This window comes from Aptenodytes patagonicus, chromosome 23 (assembly GCF_965638725.1).
Source record: "Aptenodytes patagonicus chromosome 23, bAptPat1.pri.cur, whole genome shotgun sequence".
Classification (NCBI taxonomy): Eukaryota; Metazoa; Chordata; class Aves; order Sphenisciformes; family Spheniscidae; genus Aptenodytes; species Aptenodytes patagonicus.
This window is the reverse complement of record NC_134971.1, coordinates 7,786,581-7,806,583: the sequence shown is the minus strand read 5'-3', so window position 1 is coordinate 7,806,583 and position 20,003 is coordinate 7,786,581. Positions and strand designations below refer to the sequence as shown.

The 20,003-nt window shown below is 49.8% G+C and overlaps 1 protein-coding gene across 1 annotated transcript in view; it reads right to left on the bottom strand.

The window, feature by feature from the left end:
- The window catches only part of KIRREL3 (kirre like nephrin family adhesion molecule 3), a 344,477-nt gene that overhangs the window by 136,570 nt on the left and 187,904 nt on the right, over nt 1–20,003 (bottom strand).

Here is a 20,003-nt window from a genome sequence, read left to right as displayed (position 1 = left end):
GCAGGAGAGACACAGGTATTGCTTGCACCACTGACAATTATTTCCTTGCTCAGCAATTTTTGGTTTTCCAAGGTGTGAGGTTTTACAAAAATAGCCTAAGTTCTTTTTAAAAAAAAAAAAGAGGAAATAAGCAAACACAGCCACAGGAGAGGTATTTTATGAAACCGTTGCGTGCTCCAAGATTCAGCTGGTCTTGCTGGTGCTGGAGGGAAAGTACAGTTGCAGGAAGAGCTAGCCGGGGAGAAACATAGCTCTTGCAAAAAGCCAAGCGCAAATCATATATTTAAGATGCATCATGGGAGCTGTAGTTTGAGTATTTCTGAACTGTAAGTCTAATAACACACTGAGGGCAGAGACAGGCCAAAACCCAAAACACTTTGCTTCCAAGACAGTTTGATATTACGACATGCTCAGAAAGCCGCGCAGCCAAACGTCTTTCTTTGGGGCCTGGAGAAATCCTGTTTCTAGTCTGATTTCCGACCTCGCCTTCTGCTCTGGTTTCAGAAAAGCTTGGCGGAACTTGACCATATAAAGCCACGTGCCCCCCTTACAGCTAGGGAAGGGACCCATTAAGGATGGACATAATGACATATCCAGGACACTGAAATAACAACAGCCATCTCAAGACCTGGCCAAAAATAAAAGTGGGAAGAGCTGACTAGTTAAATGGTTGACAAAAAGAGAAACCCCCCCTACCATAAGACACCAGAAAGTTGCTAAGATGACACTTGCAGGAAAGTGATAGAAGTTTTGAGCACAACACGGACTTTTCTTGCCTTTGACCTTAGCGAAGAGAAGACTACAAAGAGCACCTCTCCCGTACCAAACCCCTGCAAGCTCTTTGCACGGCCTCCGCGGACTCGGTGCTGTGCCCTGTTGCAATGCCGAGTCAGTCTGCCACTGCTTCAAAGATGTTAACGTCTTGATGCTCACAGCCCTGTCCAATCCAGGACAGATGGTAATAAATTTTTCAGTGGCTGGAGCAGAGTGCAGCAACTGTGTGATTAGCATCTTTTTCTCCACTGCACATTTCATCTGTAAACTAAGATTAAATACCTGGAGGAAAAAAGCCACAGGAAAAGGGAACTTTAATATGTTTTCACTGCAGAGTTCACACGAGTGAGCAAACAGCTCAGATCTGAGGTCAGGGGTGGCTTGCGGGGGGGGGGGAAGCTTTCCCCATGTGCCAATTCAAGTTGTGCAGTTTTCACAAAAATGCTCTCTTTCTGTCAGCACGGCTGCACCTCGAAATTCTTATGACCCAGGCAGCTGGCCTTCGAGTCAACACTGCGAGGAGCAGCAAGGTCTGCAATCCCCTAAGAGTGAACAAGGGGAGAAGAACCACTCCATTACCTGGCTGGGTTTGAACTCTCAACTCATTTAAACCAAACAAAACCTATTCCAATTGCCTGTCAAGCCTCGAGGACCGCACTTTCCTGCAACCTCAGCCGGAGATAAAACAAGGGAATGAATTTCATGTATTGCACGGGAGATTAGGGATGGTGCCAGCTGTTGAGAAAGAGGAGAAATCATCAGCTACAAGTTCAGCAACCATCAAAACATCGTTCTTCATCACTGCAACACAAGTGCCAGGCCAGCATTGCCGATAAGGCACCCTCAGATGGCAAGCATTTTAGATCACCGTTTAAAAAACAACAAAACAAAAAACCACACACACAAAACCCACACACGCTTTGATTTGGGATGCATACTACTTATAGTCAGAAGATTATTGTTAGGGCTTGTAATTCATCCTTATCAATCACTAGAGATCCTCCTCTCTGCAAATTCAGCAAGCTATTTTGTGTGCTTGTGCACCCCTCAGGTGTTGCACCATGCTTTAGTTCTGCTCCTACACGTGACCAGGGGATCCTGCATACAAAATGCTCCTTTTAGTGCAGCCTAAACACAGAGAGAGATCCGCCTGCGCTTAGAGGGAAAGCCAACGAGACTTGAACCCTCCGGCTCCACTTGCAGGAAAATTCTCTCTCAAGCACTTGCTCGCTTAACGAAAATCCAAACATGCCCAACAGGTCATGGCTTCAGGTCACACAGAGAAATATCCCACTTTGCTATTCTATCTCCAAGCATCTTCTAATAACATCAGGCTGTAATCCATCTCTCACCATGCATGACTGTCTGCCCCTCCTCTCCCCACACTGAGCCAGGGGAGTGTGGCAGAACACAAGTGACTTGCCTTGCATTTCAGAGGAACAAGATGATCCATGTTAGGTGTGCTGATGGATGGGCATGCACCACCTGCCTTTCAAACGACATTACACACCATTGTTGCAATCAATAACGTATTATTTCCTCCATGTTTTATATCCTCGTGTTTATTATGTGTAAATAGGGATTTACAGTGATCTGAGTGTGTTCATTTAATGTAGCTGACACCCTGCATATGAGATCTGCCGGCTGCCCTCTCAGGACCTTCGGGAAAATGAAATGATGCTTCTTCCACAAAGCCGCATTCACGAGAGAAATGGGGAAAGAAAGAAAGAAAAAAAAAAAGAATAAAACAAGGCCAAGGTAGAGAGATCAGAGAGAGACTGTGTGCATGGAACGGAAAACAGAATAAGGGTGCCAGCGCTGGGATTCAGAGTCACGCCAGCATTATTGTGAAAGGAACATTAAATATTGCTCTCATCTCAAGACCGAGGTGCTGGTTCTAGGAGGAAGAGGTTGGGGTGGGGGAAGAAACTCTTCCTTGAAAGGCTTTGGCACACCTATGCAAAGTTCCTTCTTATTTGATCTTCAGCACAAAGAGCAGAACAGAAGCATATCATCCTTTGCAGCTAAAATGAAAAAATAAAGAGGACTTTTATCCCAGATCCATTTATCTCAGGAAATAAAATTCTGTTCCTGCCTGCATCCAGTCAGTATTTTCCAGGTGGGTAGCTTTCTTGCTGGAAAAATGAACAAAGCAATCAAAATAATTTGCTAATTCATTTCGTACTCTTTTTTTGAAGTCTAAACTGCAAGTTAAAACAAATCCGAGTAGCCTGGTGTGTTGTGTCAACATTTTGTTCAACAAACAAAGCAATACTGAAATTCTTAATTGTTTCTTAAAAGATCTTAACATACCTCCAGAAGCTACATAGCACTTCCCAGAAGGAAAGCGACACCGCAGTTCGATTTAACAATCGTATGTTTTCTATAGGATGGTGACAGCCTAAAGGTCTCCTGACACCTTTCAGAACAGCACTGCTAAAGTGCCTTTGCCTGTCTCAACAGCAGCCTGCAGCATGTCCATCCTGAAACAACTTGGGATGTGAGGACATGACCCTGCTCTCACCTTCCAGGTGAAGCCACCAGACAAAAAATGAAGCAACTTGGCTTGTTCAAGCCAAGTTCTTGATCCATATTCTTAATCAATGGAGCAGTTCAGAATAACATTCAGGTACATGCCTGTGTAAATACAAGGTCTGAGCAGCTTTCCTGTGCCAGGTTATCCCAGCATGCCCAACGCCTGTGCCTTTCCCAATGCGTGCGCCCTACCTAGCGTCCTCTCAAGCTGAACTTGGTATTTCCATTTCAAGAAAAGGAAAAGCATGCCTCTGCACCATAAAGAAACCTCTAAAGCAAACATCTTTCCTCCTGGCTCTGCCAAAAACTCCTCTTGCAGCCTCATCTGTGTTATTTACTCGTAGCTTAGCTGGGAAAGAGCAGCAGCATCCTTTTTCTGCTTCCAAGAGGATGCAGGGACCACATTTTAGCACGCATGAGGCATTCTGAAGCACTACAGAAGAGCAGGAGGTTCTCCTCGCTCCCTGAGCTCATCTGCCTCACCAGGCTCCTGTGTGCTATTAAACAGCTGCCACGTTCCACCTCAGAACTTCCTGCAAGTCAGCAAAAAAAAAAAAAAAAAGGAGCCCTAGCACAAAAATAGATAAGTACCCTAAAATACTGGAGAAAACAGACAGGCACCCATTGGTCAACAGCTGTGCGCTGCTTTGGCATCGTCCCTCACTAGAAGACATTGCATTAGAGGAAGCAATGATCATCATCATTAAATGCCTTGATGGAAGTCAGGCATCTGGTTTTCAGCATTTAGCTGATCAAATAAATAAGGGTGCTTTTGGCAAACGCAGAGGGAACAAACATGGTACGATCAGAGAAGCTGGAGGGATTCCAGCTTCCCTAATAGCGTCCCTCCCTTTCACCAGCTCAGGGACTTCCCGCAGGAGAGTCCTGCGGCACATCAGGCCACTCACATCACACACACACCCCCCCCCGGCACGCTCTTGGGGCATGCAGATCCCCTCGCTAAGGGGACTCAGCCCCCCTGGGGTGGGAAGAGAAACAACAATCTCTATTAAAGGATGACAAGCACGCAGAGACTCAAGGGCACAAGTGGAAAACCTGCTGCCCCAATTTCCTCAGCCCTGCTCTAAATGCAGAGGAATGGATCCCACCACCGCTGCTGCACCTTGATCTGCTGTGGGGCTCACATGGGAAGAGAATAGCAGCTTTTCAGGCCACACACCCCCCCTTGCAACCTGCCCAGCTAAAATATCCTTGTCTGAGACATGCTTGCTGCCTGAGGAAAACTCCTCCTGCTGCGAGGTACCCCATGGGGGACCGTACTGTTACCCCCTGCCTGCAGCAAGGCCAGAAGGCTGCCCACCTCCTCCGTCTAGACTTGGAGGAAGTCGTTACTCCATAGACCAGCCATTCCTTCCGCCATTCGTGTCCCAGGGATGCATCCCTACCCTGCAGGATTGGTTTGCTAAGCTAAGCTACCAGGGCTGTTCTATCCATTAAAAAGGTGCACGGCCTCAGAGATGCTCATTTAACATATTTCTGCCTTCTAGATGGCTTTTACTTTTCACTAAACTCAAGACGCAGTACAATATACGTGACTGATTAGGTTGTGTTATACAGTTCCCGCACATTTAGATTAGAAATGATTATGACTTAAATAAAATAGCTGAATGCAATTCTTAGTGCCATCTATTTCCACCCCCCTCCTCTTTCGAACGCAAGACAGCAAGTGGGAGGTGTAGAGCAAGTCTAGAGGAAGAATAAAGATACCAGGATCCCTGCATCTTGTGTTAGGGCAGCTGAGGCCCAGGAATGCAACCGTAGATACAAGGGATCAAGACAGTATCTTTCACCTCAATGTTCCTTAAACACCCTCCCAGAGAAGTCCCTCTTCTGCAGCAAGGGGAGATATCCCCTCACCTGCAGGACAGCTTACCAAAGACGGGGGTACGGAGGACAGCTGTCCACTCCACACAGACCCCAACCACCCTCTTGGGCAGCACAACACAAGAACGCCTTTGGAAGGGAGGAGGCAGAGATGCTTCGTAACAGGAGGGCTGGTAGTTTCCCTAAGAAACATTCAGAGACGCTGGACCACCCTCCATCACAGCATCATAGCAGACCAGAGAAGGAGAAGGCTTGCCCTGGGCTACAGGACACTATGCTGTGGCTTCCTGAAGTTTCTAACCTTAAAATAGATATTCCCCCAGCTAGCTTTAAATGCTCCAGGTGACAGGGTGGGAAACAAACTAGTGACCACATTCCCAGAGGACCCCTGGCCAGGCTACAGGCAGGGGAACTGGAATATGCCCATCCCTGCAGCCAGCAGGAGGCTGGTGGGACTTGTCAGGGCACAACGCAGCGGCACGCACATCTGCATGCAACAACAAAGAGGTTGGAGGGAACTGGACAGACGTGCTGGCCTTTCCCGAGGTTTGTCTTGGTACTGCCAACCCCGGCAGAGGATTTTCATCATTCAGACCTACATGGGATCGAGGGAAGGAAGTGTATGTTCTTTTAAAGTGATGTCAAGCATCACACCTTAGGGAAAGTTTTAGGAAAGAAATTTATCAATCCACATAGCGAAAAGATGACATTTCAGGGAGACACAGGCAGCGTCACAGCTCTGCTGGGCCACAGAAGAGAACAGGTTTAATGAACTTCAAATGTCTGACCTCAGGGGGACCCCAGTACCTTCCTGCTCTCTAAGCCACTAATAGAATGAAGCACATGGGCAGGCACCGTCTGTTGCAGACAGCGTGCTTTTCCCCCATACCCCCAAAGAGCCACCCCGAGCCTCTCCTCACACAGACACCTTCTCCTATAGAAAATGGCTCCCACAGCACTCATGCTTCCCCTCTCAGCCTTGCAAGTACAAGCAGCTGCCCCACATTATAGCATATGATAAGCCCAAGGGAACAACAAGGTCTTGGGTAAATTTAGGGCTAGATTATAGCCCATCTGACTGTGACTAACCTTCTGAAATGAAGGTCAGTGCTGGTACTTTGGGATGTGATTTTCTTCCATTTACTTCTTGATGGGAAAGTGATGGAGAGTGTAATTACTGCTGTACTACCGCTCACAAGTTGCAAATGTCCTAGCCCAGGAAAAATGAAGACTCAGATGCAAGCGCTGTGGGAAGAGAGGGAAAGAGGGGTATCAAACAGTCCTCACCGGCTCCCGCTGTGTGTGGGGAAAAAAGTTACCAGGCCATCATCATCATCACCCTGCGCATGGGAGATGTTGCACAGCAGCTGAAGTGCTGGTGCCCTCATGGCTATGGGAAGCAGCAGCCACAGCCTGCTCTCAGCTGTGCTCACACGAACCTCCAATGCCCCCAAACCTTCTCTACGCAACCAAAGGAGCTGCAGCAATGCTCAACAAGAGCCCAGGCTTTTGAGAGACTACAGAGACAATTGCAGCAAACCATTGCGATCCTGCAAGACAACCCGATGTTGGAAGTGACCCAAAGCCCACTTCTCTGCTGCTACATGGCATATCAAACCCAGATGCTGCAGACAGAGGGCAAACCCCTAAGCAAATCCCGCCAAGAGCTCAGGAAAACTAGAGCCATCTCCTCTGAGCAGCAAAAAAACCCCCCAACCCCCCAAAAAAACCCCCAAACAACCCTAAAACCCTTCCACTGCAGCTTCAGCAACAAGCCACAAAAAGAGATGCCTGGTTGCAAGACATATTTCCACTCTGGCAGCCTGCAAGCAAGCCCTGGGGTGGAAGTGTGCTGAAATACCCCCCTGCATCCAGCAACCCCCCCCTGAGGAAAGGCAGCCATGAGGCAACATCGCCCCAACCATCACACCTCAGGACAGGGGAAACCAGAGAGACCACACGGCTTTTGCAGCAAAATACACATTAATACCCTTCCTTGAAAGCTTTTAAAAGGAGGACGCTCAGTATTTCCACACAGTATTTTGTAGCAAGGTCTGAGAGCAGTACCTGTCCTCTGTCACACAGACCTGGAGCTCCCTGCCGTGGCAGCCATCTTTGTTTCCTTGCCGCAGCGCCCATCTTGTCTCCTCACCACAGCACCCATCTCATCTCGTCTCCTCGCCTCACCAAAATATCACCCCCAACATGGCCACAGCCACCCCGAGCAACTTCTCCCTCAGCAAAGCAGAGGGGAATGGCAGCAGAAGCAGGCTGGAGGAGCTACCTCAGGGCCCTAAGTGGCTGAGTGCTGACACCTGGGCCTAATGAGCACCCCACACCCACTGGGCACCTTCCAGCACCTTCCGCCCCCGGGGCAAAGATCACCTCTGAATCAACACTACCACAAAAGCACCTGAGGAAAAAAATTTAATTAAAATCAACAAATCCGCTTCCCCTTGCCACAGGTGGCTGAAGGCATCTTGCCTTGAATGTCCCCTGCCATGTTGAAAGGGTCCCCAGGGAGGCTCTCCACACACCGTCACCCTCAGCGGAGATGCGTCAGCTTTGCTTCCCTTCACACTTGTATAAAAAGAAAGGGACAAATAAATTGAGATTTATGGGATGCCAGAAAAGCTGATTTTTTTTTATTATTTTATTTTTCCCTCCCCCCTTGAACTCAGTTTTTTATTTTTATCCCCCCCCCCGCAGCAACTGTTTGAAGGCTGCAGATGGAGCGCTGAGAGCAGCTGGGATCTCCTTGGAAAGAGATGCAGTAGCAGCAGGCTGGAGGGGCAAGGATGTGTGTGCACACACAACATCACCCTGGACAGGACCCACCAAGGGAGGATTGCTAATTTTCCAGCTCTGGGTGTCTATCTTGTCCACCACGTTCACCAGGACGTGGTACTGGATGTCCTTTCTCATGCTTGTTCTGGAAGCACCTGTGCACGGTCCAACCTAGTTTCCACCATTTGAGCAACAAATAATGTAGAAAATACCTCCCTACAGCTAATCCTCTGTGCAAATGGTTGTGGGATTTGCTTGGCACAGGGGCACTGTGTGTTGGAAATCGGAGGGATGCGGGAACTGCTGGTGGCCTCTTGATGGGACCAGCTCCTACAGCATCTCCTGAGGACCCCAGGCAGAAGCGGCACACCATCACCATGCCTCCGTCCTGCATTTATGGGGGACTCCTGTTGGCAGCTCCGCAACCTGCCACAGCATCCACCTTCCTGGTCCTAATTCAATCTGGAACAAGTTTACCCATGTGGGTGTCTCTGTGTCTGAGCACAGTCTCACAAAGCCCTTTGTCCCTTGCCAACGTCAGTGTCGGTGCCAGCACTGCAGGCCTATGCCAGCATCACCCATGGGTGCCTCAGGACAGCGTGGCACTGAGCTCTGGGTAGGAGCATGGGTTCAGGCAGCCGCAAAATGGAAAAATTGAGATCAGTTACCCAAAAGGTCCTCTGGCAGGTCTCAGCTCTTTGAGGGAGTAAATAAAACTCTCACTTTATTTTCTCTGCCTTAGCTGTTTCATCTCTTTCTTGGCCTTTCTTCTCTCACTTGCTCTCATTTTTTAAGGATGCCAATTTTTTCACAAAGGTTTTTGCCTCATTTTTTGGTGTTTGTTTTTTCTTATTTCCTCCCCCAGAGAGTCCAAATTTAGCTGTCACTTTACACTTAGCTCAGTGTCTTTTGCCCATTGCTCCACGGGTTCCAGAGTTAGCAGATAAAAGCCTTGCCGGTGTGGACAGTGTTGCCTACACACTCCTGGGAACAAGGACCCTTCTGCAAATCCAGTGTTTTTATGGGGCCAAGAGGGGGACCAACCTCACCATGGCCTCTACAACCTCACCATGGTCTCTAGGACGGTGGCTACTGTTGAGATCACGGTCCCTAAACTGCTCCCCCTCTACCAGGAGACAGGCAAGGACCACCTCTTCCACAGGGTAGCTTCTCCTGCTGTGCAAACAGCCGTGCCATCTGCGTGCAGCAAGAGCACAGACGTATGCCACACGCCTGTCCCCGTGCCCGCACAGCGCATGCCTGCGAGAAGGCGACGCGCACCGCATCGCCGCCGTGCCACGTATAGACATGGACGCTAACATGCCCAGAGGCAGGCTGCCATCTATCTGGATGCAAAAACACATGCGGACACACATCCTACACGTGTTCCTGGTGTGCACACGTGACATTGCCTCTTATCATACAGGCGTGACACCTCCATGAAGCCGCCTACCACCCGTTCCATGCAGACACCACCCTTTCCACGTGTGTGCTATACTCACACACCCCCACCTTACACGGCATGTAGCCATGCACACAGGAATAAGCATCTTTCACAAATATACCCCTTTTTCAGTGCCTGGTTTTCTGTTTTTGCTGGGAATACTCACCTTTTCAGTACCTGGTTTGTTTTTGCTGAGAATCAGAAACTATCATTGCATTAACACGCTGTATTTTCCATACTGCTTTTAAGCCATTCTCTGACTTCACGTTCCTCTGGGTCTCTCACATCCCCCCAAAACCATCTCTCTCTGTAGTTGCTCCTTTTTATGTCACCGCTGACTCCTCAGTGATGGGAGGCAATGGTTAATATTACATTTTTCCTTCCAAGCATACAAATGCCCAGAATGGAGCTGAAAACAAGAGACTTCTGACCAAAGCAACGTGATTAGGAAATGCAGATTTTTCTTCTCCCTGAAGTACTAGTGATTGGAGTCAGGTCTGTGTCACCTCCGCAGACTGGCTCTGTCAAGCAACTGCCTTCAATGCTTCTTTTAATGAAGTCTCATTGATTGATTGCTCCCTGCCCTTACAGGGATGCTGCTGTCACCCCAACCCGCTCTTGCCAGCCTGAGGATTATGGCAGAAGGGCTCAGCCCACGCCAGCCTGGGGCCTGTCTCTCAGCTGAAATTTCCTACCTTACAGCAGAGATCTGCAGCACGAGCAAAGTGACAAGTTTGAGCTGCCGTCAGCAGAGGAGCCGACAGTCTCATCTGAATAACGGTGCCCGAGTTTAGTTTTTAATTAAGCCCTTGTGGGTTCCTTGAAAGGTTGCAGATGACACAGCCTCCTCTGAAGCTGGCCTAGGGAGACATCCAGAGTCAGCACCAAAGCCTGCCTCCTCCTCAAAATGATATGAAATTGGGACCCTGGAAAAAAGGATGAATTCTGAAGAGGAGCAAAAATGTTTTTTTTCTGAGTCCAGGTCGGCTCTGGGAGGAAGCAAGGCTCCTGCCAGGCTCAGCTTCTGCCCATGCCTCTGCTGCCGAAGGCAGGGGTGAGGAGCGCACGGCCCTGCCTGGTGAGACATCCTTCTCCATCTCCATGCCCAGCCGTCCCTTTAGGGTATCACAGTGACGAGTGCGATGTTTCATCCTGAATTTATCGCTGTGGTCTATGCAGATGCCAACAGGGGAATGCTCTCCCTTGCATTTACACTACTGGATACACAGCCATCAAATACCCTAAATTAAAGACCTGCGGCTACTGTCCAGTAAGTCCTGATATGCCTGTATCCATGTAAATCCTAACGTGTGCTATTTGCTTTCAGGACAGATAAATGTACAGCTTCGCCTCCCCATCCTGCCCTGCAATATTATATTTTAGTACTGACTAGAAGATTTCCATCAAACAATATAAACACATTTGTCATGACTGTTCACAGTGGCTGGTCTTCTCCGAGGAAACAATTGAAAAAGAACAGTGTTTAATTCCCAGTTCAGTGGGATTCATAGTGCTGCATTATTTGAGCTTTGTTTCCTCCACGCTTCCTTCTCTATTTTTTCTTTTTAGGTTGGAAAATCCCCCATGCTTTCTACCTGGATTGCACTCATTTCTAACCAAAATAAAAAAAACCTTGTAGTTTTGAACTGTTTTATTAAAAAACCAAACCAAACAACGACGACAGAGGAATTTTTTGAGGAGGGATTGTGAATAGGGAGAATGCTTTCTCCCTGGTTCAAACAAGAACGAGACTGTCCATTTTCCCCACCAGTCCTATGGCCATTTAAACACGAGGGTAAATACATGGGGAAAATGGGGAGAAACAGGTTTATGGCCAGGAAAATGAGATGTGAAAGCCCCACGGGAGGAGGCTAAGTCCGTGGACTCAGCACCGGGAAGGGGAGGCACAGCAAGGTAAGGTGATGCTAGTCACAGAGGAAGCATCAAGCAAAACCCAAATTTCACAGTGGCAGTTTGGGTGATGAACGTAAGCGGAGGCGGAGGAGGAAGAAGGCTTCTACTGACAAAAGACAGATAAAGGGGTGCTTGAATGTCACCTCCTGCGGCAATCCGCAGCCACTTGTGGCAGTGCCCTGCATCCTCCCGCTGTGACGACCTGTCCCTCTCATCCCTCGCTTTGTCCGGGGGCGAAGCAGAGATGTCTCTTGATGCAACTTCACACAGTTGCAGGTCTACGACTCCCAGGACTCCGGTTAGCAAAACCACCCAGAACAGCCTTGACAAATGTCCTACGGACAACGTGGAGTGGGAATTGACACCGAACACCGTTTCTAGAGCTGCTTCTGCTGCCACAAAGCCGAAGAGCACTCCTCCGCTATCTCCTGCTTTGAAGAGCTCTCTTCATGTGACACAAGGGTTCGGTTCAAGCATTCTCGCTTTGCACCCCTTCACTCCTAGGAGAGGACCTGTGCTCGTCTTGTGGTCCACCAGATCTCTAGGCACCTTTTTCTTTCCCTGCTTCTTCTTTGCCTTGTTTCTAGCAGTTTAAGGAGCAGCTCAGAGGATGCACAAAAAGGCCTAAACCCTGTTATTATTTACACACCGCCACTCCAAGCAGTTAAAAAAGGCGTGAGAGACCGAGGTGCTTTCAAAAAAAGAAACTATGAGATTTTTTAGAAGTAGAAATAAATAGCAGACTACTTCTATGTCCTTTTTTTTTTGCTCCCTGGCTCTGCAGAACGTAAAGGTTGTGTTTTCCAAATTTTTCCTGCTACAGTAAAGACCAAACAGTCAAAAGGCAAGAAAAGCTGAATTCCTCGTTTCATGTCGTGACTCCAGGAGCCGGGGCCTTTAGAAAAGCGATAAACATCATGGGACTGATGCTCTTCAGTATTGGCAAGATTTGTGAATAAGTACAGAATTTTATGGGCCTTGACTGTCCTTTGCCTTAGGATCCTTCAAAAGGGACTTTTGGTTATCCTAAATATAACTTGCTTCTTTTTCAAAGTCCTTTTTCATCAGCCGGGCTCAGTGCGGCTTGTGCTAAAACCTGTGCACAGGGCACTGCTCTATATAAGCTCTCCTGCACTGGCGAGAGAGACTTCTCCCCCGGCTTTCCACGGCTGTAAATGGACGCATAGGGTGCTACCCCAGAGACGCCCAGACCCCTGTGTCTTCGTACACGGCTCACAGCCTGAGCAGTAGCTCTCTGCAGACCTCAGAGCAATTTCTTTTCCCTTTTTTCCTGCAACGGGCCAAGCGTACAGAAGAAGGGCTCCAGCCCCAGGGGATACCGCCCTTGAGATCGTTCCAGCGGGGAGCAGATGGCAATTGCACATGAGCATTTCAAGCATCACTACGATTATGGATTGGCTTACCTTAAGAAAACAGAGAAACTCATTTGTCCCTCTATTCAAACCCACGTCTATATTCTCGGCTGACACAAAGCAGCCTTCCCTCACCGGCATAAGCAAACCTATGTCGGTTTACTTCAGCTATTTGCAAGCCCAGGAAGGTGAGCGTACCGCACGAAGGATCCCAAACACCACTGTGTTACTACGGCAACACAGCAGCGATGCTCGGGACCACGCTGTTGACTACAGCAATACTTTTCTATAAGGGTCCCACGCAGTCCTGCATAGCTCTTGGAAAGAACTCAAGCCAACGGGACAAATGCAAAGAGACCCCCCTCACCCGAGGGGAAAGCTCTCGCCGGCTGCCCACAACCGCCCCGACAGCCACACCAACCTTTTATTAAGTGTCAAGCCATTCCCTTTGCCTACCGCTCTGTCTTATTTCCATTACCTTTCAGCAGGGAAAGATTTAGGATCCATTCCCCTGTTTAGCAACATCCATTTGTTACAGGGGATCACCGGGGAGCAGTCAATAAGCACTATGCAGGCCCATCCCTGGTAACTGTGCAGCAGTTAGTGCAGAATATGAAATATATATGGCCGCCTTCACCTAATCTAAAACTGTATCAAATGGCTCTTAACCTTGCCCGAATGAATTCAATTTGGCTACCGGATGCAGATCCAATTCCTTGGGCTAGAACAGAAAAATCACTTACTAAAGCAATGCTCCCGAGGGACTAGCTTCTGAAAGAAAACTCTGAAAGATTTCCAGTTCGCTAATCCTGTGATAGCTCACGCAAGACAAATCTGGAATGATGAGGTCTTTTCGTCAAACACAAGCAAACCCCAGGAAACACGGGAATAGCATTACAAGTACATTGGAGGGGGAATCGTCGGAGAAGCTCAGGGGAGACGCAGGAGAATACAAGGATGGGCAGAGGACGGAGATGTGAAATCAGACGATCTTTGCGCGTTTCCAGTGGTTTGTTAAGAGAAGTGGGTCTGTAAAGAGAGAAGGCAGATAGTGCTCAAAAGCGAGGTGACAAAGCTTGGGGAGCCCCAGCCTGCTTGCTGGCTGGCGTGAGCTAATGAACAGAAATGGAGAGCAGTGCCAGCTGCCAGGACTGTGAGGTCCGGATGGATAATATCTGCTCAGCAAGGATCTGTCCCAGGCCTGCTGTCCAGAAATGAGGAGCTGTTTCCCCAGAAAATCCCACTGCCACCGTCTCGCCTACCTATCTTCATCAGAAGTACAGTTTTGACCCTCCACCTGGCTCTCCCTCACTAATAACATCATTCAGATCTTCCCCTTTCCTCCGTTTTATCCCAGGAGATGGCCTGGGGTGCAGCTGGCTACGGAGAAACCCAGGCTCCAGCATCCCTCTGCCTCTTCGCTGCGGGGGAAGCTCCAGGAGGTGGTTTTCTCTCCAGCATCCCTTTCTCCCACACCGGGATCGCAGCCCTTGGCCGACAGGTGCCAGCGCAGCGGTTTGATTTCCCCTGGCTCGGCAAGCACCACGCAAACCGAGCCGCGCTATTGACTTCCGCTCGCAGTTAATTGAATTGTCTTGTACTACACTTTGTTTAAGCTGATGAGCGATGGCTCTCACTCGAGTATCCAGCTCGCAGTGAAATAAGGTCAGAGATGACACGCTCAGTGCCAAACCCCCCGGCCACCCAACAACGCTCCCGAAAAGCTGCTCCTCCTCCCGTGGGGACCCACTCTGTCGGGTGCTGGCAGGAATGGATCACTATTTGGCTCCCAGCCCTTTTCCCCTCACGTCTCCCCCTCCATGCGACGAGGGACGATGCTTGGGGGGGTAAATTGGGGTGGTTGCAACGGGGATGCGGTGGCCATGGGGAGGAAGGGTGCAAGGAGCTGTTGCACAAGCCGAGGACAGCGGTGTGGGGAAGGGAGGAGAAGGATACGGGGAGAAGCAGAGAGAGGCGAGCAAGAGCGAGCGCTCAACAACTTCATTTCGCGAACAAGGGCTGCCGGCCGCCCCCTCCGCACAGCTGGGCTGTTGCTGGGCTGTTGCTGCGTGGCGCTGTGGCTAATGAGGCATCTGCTCCGTTTGACAGTCTGCATCTGCTGCCGCTTGCCTCCTCCTGCCAAGCTCCCGACAGCCGCCGCGCGCCGGGCTCGTCCTCCCTCGCAGCCAGGTGCGCCCGGCCGCCGCCACCTGCGCTGCCCCGGGCATCCCCAGGGCCGGATCCAGGCATGCAATAAGGCGGGGATAACGCTGCCAAGGGAGGGGAAGCATCCAGAAATGCCGTGCAAATAAAGCAGACCCTCTAAAGAGAGGGAGCAGGAACCTTTGCTCCAAAATATACCCGTGTCCCCCTCTAATTGCTAGTATTAAGCCATAAAATTTTATGTTTGAGTCTCTCCTTTTATGTAAGACTCCCTGTTTACAACCACTTAGAGCAAGCTGCCAGGCCTGGCATTAAAATATACTATTCAATTAATGTGGGAGCCCAGGGTGGTGTGGGGGAGCGGGAGGCGGCGCTGTGGGATGCTCTTTCAGCCAGGAGATGGGAAACACACTGACCGGGTGAAACTTGGCAGCTCAGCTAGAGATGGAGCGAAAACAAAACCCAAGACTGGAACAACCCGGAGGTGAGGAGAAAATCTGGATTCGGATTTGGCCTCTCTCTGAACGAGAAGCGTTGGGGACAGGAGGCTTTTTCCTTGGCGAAAAGGGTCTGTTTAGAAGCAGAGGCACCTTTCTGCTTTGCTTAGGGGCCCTGTGGTGGAGGTCAAGCAAGAAACAGCCAGGTTTCGCCAACAAGACAAAGGTTAGCCATTATTTTTTCAATGGGAGCCCCCCTCAGTGCTGCTGGAAACTGCTGTACTCTTCTGAGCCACAGGTGCCTCTTGCTAAGGGCTGCTAAATTATCCAGGGCTCCTCTCTCAAGATGAAATCTTAAATCAAAGTCTCGATCACTATTGGTCACCAAAGACCCCGCAGTGCTTTTCTAATCACAGAAGTGGAAATCCACTATCTAAATCAAATCCCGGTTAATTAAATTCCCCGTTGAAACTCAATATTTTCCCCTCATTCATTTCCTGACCCGCACGGCTGCGCTGTTGTACAATGTGGCCCAGAGAAAGCCGCAGCGTGGGACCTGAGGAGGAAGCCTCTCCAAGGGACTGCAGGTGGGTCTGCGTGCGTGGCGGTTGTGAAATCCATTCGTGAAGCTTGCGAGGCACAGAGAGATCCATCACAAGTGAGCGGTGAAATGGGCTACATCAATCCAAAGGCAGTTTGAACATCTTATCTGAATGGCAGCGCTCCTGCTTCGTTTTTGCCGTCTTTAATGAAAAAATATGTGTTTCAGGGAGATACTGGCATGTCGTTAAAAGTAACACAGTGAATAACGCTGAGATAACTGGGGCAGATGAGTGGCGGGTATAAAGCCCAACCCGATTTCCATATGGGGAACGCAAGTTGCCTGTGTTTTGCTCCGTGCTCTGCTACTGAGGCTCTTGACCTCGGACGAGGAGTTATTTTCCTTGCTCTGCCTCAGTTTCCCCACCTACAAAACAGCAACAACCTCCCATTGTCAACATTTAATTGCTCAATGATGGTGAGGCACCGAGAAGGGCCAAAGGGACAGTGTTTAGCACTCCCTGAGCACTCCTCAGCCGGAGAAACCTTGTTGCGTGCAGAGTAACGAGCTCCACTTTTCACGAAGGGTGAATAAGCCACGTATGAACTTAATGCGATGCCCAAGCAGAACAGGGGGGGAAAAGTGGGTCTTTTGCATGCCCAGCCCAGCATCTCACCACCAGCTCTGACGCACAGGGTTAGCCGAGGACTTTGCACAGCTCGGACCCCCTCAGCCCGCTCTCGGCAACATCTAACATCAGAGGAGATGCCCAACACAAAAGCCGACAGAACATATGGCCGGGCAGGGGATGAAGCCTGGCTTTTGCAGCATTTTAATCCAGCCCGACTCTTCCTCTCCGCCAGGATCCCACGCAGCAACTCCTCTTCGACCGGGACCCCATCTGGCTTCCCTCCTTCCACCCCACTGCAGCCAGTTTCCCCCTCTCCTCCCTGGCTCCGCACCAACAATGCGGCCTTCTATTAACTGAACTCGCTAGTCTCTAAAATTGGGACTCCACTGGGTAATGTCTTAAATCTGAAGCCCTCCCTGGATATTTCCATATTCCGGAGGTTTAATGCATTGTATTTAATGTATGCAATTTGGAAGCCAGCAGGCAATGCCATTTTCAGGTGCACGCAATGTGAATAATGAAAGTCTCTCAGTCCCCGGCTCTCAATCCACCTGAGTCCCTGGAACTGCATTAGAGGAGGAAGAGAGGAGGACTGTCCAAATGAAACTCGGCAGCTGAGGGATAACGGGCAGAAATGAGTCGAGGGCTGATGGATGAATTTCGGGTGTCCCAGCCAAACTGGAGAACATGCTGTACAGAGCACGCACACGGCACACCATCTCCAGGAGATATTTAACTGGCCTTAATAATGTCAGCATCTCTTAATGAAAATAGTCTGTTCCACTTAATAAGTACAACACACTCTCGAGCCATCAGTCTACCTAACGCGGGGTTTTCCGGCAGGCAGTGCTGGGCAGGCTTAGCTCTCCGACGGAGCCGACCCTGTCAGCATCGGGGAAGCCTGTTAGTGTAAAGGCAGCCGAGGGGGGCAGATACATTAGCGTCCTGGAGGCAAACCACGAGATGGGCAGAGGAGAGCGTCCTTCCCCCCTGCCTGTTTCCAAATTAACCCCGGCCTCTACAGACTAATCACCAAGTCTAGCGACAGCGTGATTACTCGTATTATTTACGTGTGTTCCCACTGTGACCGTGCCCCCTGGGAAGATGGGAGCCCTGCTATGGCAGGTACAGAGAGAGTCGGAAACGGTTGGCATCAGAGAAGCTCACGCTGAAGGCTGGGATGGTGCAAAGCCCTGCACCGGGTGTGCTGCCTCGTTCATGTCCCGTTAACTTCCAACCTGCAGGAACCCGCTCTGAGGGTGAAAGCAAAGCCACTTCCCTTGGTTTCCTCACCCTAGCGCAAAATGAAGATGAATTTTAGGCAGGTATTAAACGCACAGAGACTATTAACTCCATTGCAGTGGAGTGGAATAAACGTCTCCGGGCGCATTATCTGCATGGGAACCTCATCCTCTGGTCTTCTGGGGAAAGAACAATAGGCAGGGGAAAATACTCTCCCTGGGAACACGTGGACTGAAGAAAGAGAGAAATTCTGGGGTGCAGAATTAGCCGAAGATAAAGGACCCGCAACTGACGGAAGAGGAGTTATATGGGAAACAAGCCCCCTAGCACAACAGGATCTCAGCCCATAATTGGGACTGCCAGGCACTAACTTAATAATGTCAGTAACAACAACGTTAATAATGAATTTGCTAGTGTGGGATTTGCCTTCACTGTGCAACCGGGGTCCTTCAGAAAGCAACGCTGAAGGGAAATTGAAACTACTGAGCAAAGTGATAGCCTAACCTCCCCCGTAACTTGCTCGGTTATCATGATGTAACTTAAAATCTGCTTTAGCAATTACATTCCTCACAAGATCTGAAGTGGGAGAAAGAAGAATTATAATGATAATATTAATATACAGCCTCTTCCTAGCGAGAGTAAGTCATTAGGCAGAGCGCAGAAAAGATGCATAGGCAGAAACAGATGGAAAAAGAGCTACATCAAGAGTTTAAAGGGAGGCTTACAAAAAAGAAAAAAGCTGCAAATTCTAAGTGGATTATGGAAGGCAGGCTGCAAAGGGAAAGCGAGAATTGCTCTGTGCCGTGCAGGAAAAGGCTGTTCACACGGCGTGTGAGAGGGGGGATGGATGGTGGGAAAGACGAGCATCAGGCGGCAGAATAAGTATGCTGTGGATGCGCTTCACGCCATATAATTTCAGTTGCTGAATAGGTGGCTGTCTGCGTCTCACGGGCTTGTCCAGGCTCTTTCTTCTCAACACAGACAGATCAGTACCCCTGCCAGGTGACGCATCCTACCTACGACAGACAGCAAAATTTAGGTGGGATGAATCTCAGCCTAGTAGTAAAGTCCGTGAGGATGCACCAGGTCTGCTGATGGGAGTCTAAAGTCAGCGTAGTCAAACCTGCCAATGTCATTTCCATGGTACCCTGTGAGGACACCTGATGTATTTTCATCCAGGACCAGCAAAAAGCAGGGGAATCAGACCCTTAAAAGCACACAGGGGTTCTCTCTCCTTCCCCCCAAAGTATAGGCACGTCTTCCTACTGGCTCGCTGCTATCAACCCAGGGGTGAGCTCATTAAAATCAGCAACGCTGTTCCGCTTTTGTCTTCGTCCAGCTCTTTGCGCCTCTGCCTGGTGATGAGAAGGAGCCCAGGTACCTGCTGAGCGCTTGCTGGGTTGCTTTTCCTCCCGTTCCCAGCTAGAAGGAGCCTTGATCTCGCGCGCAGCCCTGCACGCGCACACCCAACCATCGGCAGCAAAAAACAGCGGCATCGAGTTGCCCTTGGTGCTTGCGATGCTTCCTCCGAGACCGGTGCATGCGCAAAGATGGCAGCAAAGGGAAGCCGACCCATCCCCTGCCCTCAGGCCTTCAGCGATGTGATCAGGGAGATGAAGCAATGAAAAAAAATCTGCTCTCAGTGACCCCCAACAGTTTCCATCGGAGGGACAGCCCCGCAGCTCGCCTGGGTTGACCTCCTCACCCACTGGGCTGCACACCTGAATGCCAGTTATTACTCTGGATCTTGCCTCTATATATTTCCGTGCGTGTGATTTTAATGATTTTGGGACTCCATCCCAGCCATTTCCCCTTCCCGGGTTGCCCTCGAGGAGCTGTAAACCCGGCAGTTTCATCAGCTCTTTACAAGAGCTGGATTGAGCTGGATTCACACTGAGCCCCACGCTCGTAACCGGCTGGGCACGCTTTGGAAAAGCAGGCAAAGAGCAATTGCAATAATTATTTTTGTTCTTTCACTCCTCACTAAAGAAGCAGAGATTCATTACACACGATATTCATTAAGAACCTGCAGCCTGTACCTCCCCATGACCCTCAGCAGCGGCCAAAGAGTTCAGCCAAGGCATCTCCAAGGGATGCTCGCCACGGCTTTGGCTATCTTCCGGCTTCATATATTTGACAAGATAAATCGAGGCGCTCCCCGGCTGAGCATCTCGGGGTACTCAACGGCTAGAGGATGACATAAAATACACAAACCACACAAAAGACCCCATTCTCTCCGCATCGCCGCACCCCGGCTCCTAAGCGGAGAGTGGGACCGTTGGGGACAATTTGGCACGAAGAGGCCACCGCTGCAATC